Source organism: Mandrillus leucophaeus, unplaced genomic scaffold, assembly GCF_000951045.1.
Source record: "Mandrillus leucophaeus isolate KB7577 unplaced genomic scaffold, Mleu.le_1.0 Scaffold710, whole genome shotgun sequence".
NCBI classification, from domain to species: domain Eukaryota; kingdom Metazoa; phylum Chordata; class Mammalia; order Primates; family Cercopithecidae; genus Mandrillus; species Mandrillus leucophaeus.
In genome coordinates this window covers 755,453-756,258 of record NW_012107698.1, presented here as the reverse complement: position 1 = coordinate 756,258, position 806 = coordinate 755,453, and positions in this window count along the sequence as shown.

The window sequence follows — 806 nt, the reverse complement described above, 5'->3', positions numbered from 1 at the left end:
TTTTTTTTTTTTTTTTTTGTATTTTTAGTAGAGAAGGGGTTTCACCATCTTGGCCAGGCTGTTTCTGAACTCCTGACCTTGTAATCTGCTCGCCTCGGCCTCCCAAAGTCTGAGATTACAGGCGTGAGCCACTGCGCTCGGCCTATTATTCCTTTTTAAAATGGGTTTGGAAGGGGAAAAAGAAATATCTGGGATTGAAAACTGGTGTACATTAGAAATCGGAGTGAGCTTGGTTTTCTGTAGGGAATCCTGCCCCTGGTAACCAGGGAGCAAATCCTCAGAGGCCCCTTTTTTAGGCTCTGGGCATTGGCTACTCTCCTACCTTGATAGAAAGTTCTCAAGCTCCATTATCTCACTGCTCTGTTGGACAAGGAAAACTGAACTTTTTTGTATCTCAGCAAGGATTGTTAAGACAGATGACAAGATGGCCGGGGGCGGTGGCTCATGCCTGTAATCCCAGCACTTTGGGAGGCCCAGGCGGGCAGATCATGAGGTCAGGAGTTCGAGAACAGCCTGACCAACATGATGAAACCCCGTCTCTAGGAAAAATAGAAAAATTAGCCGGGCATGGTGGCAAGTGCCTGTAGTCCCAGCTACTCAGGAGGCTGAGGCAGGAGAATCGGTTGAACCTGATAGTTGGAGGTTGCAGTGAGCCGAGATCGCACTACTGCACTCTGGCCTGGGCGACAGAGCAAGACTCTTTCCAAAAAAAAAAAAAAAAAAAAAGATCTAACATCCCCTTTAAACTCTCTCAAAACACCACAAAAACGTGGAGCAAATAAAAGAGCAGGGATGGTATCGTGGAG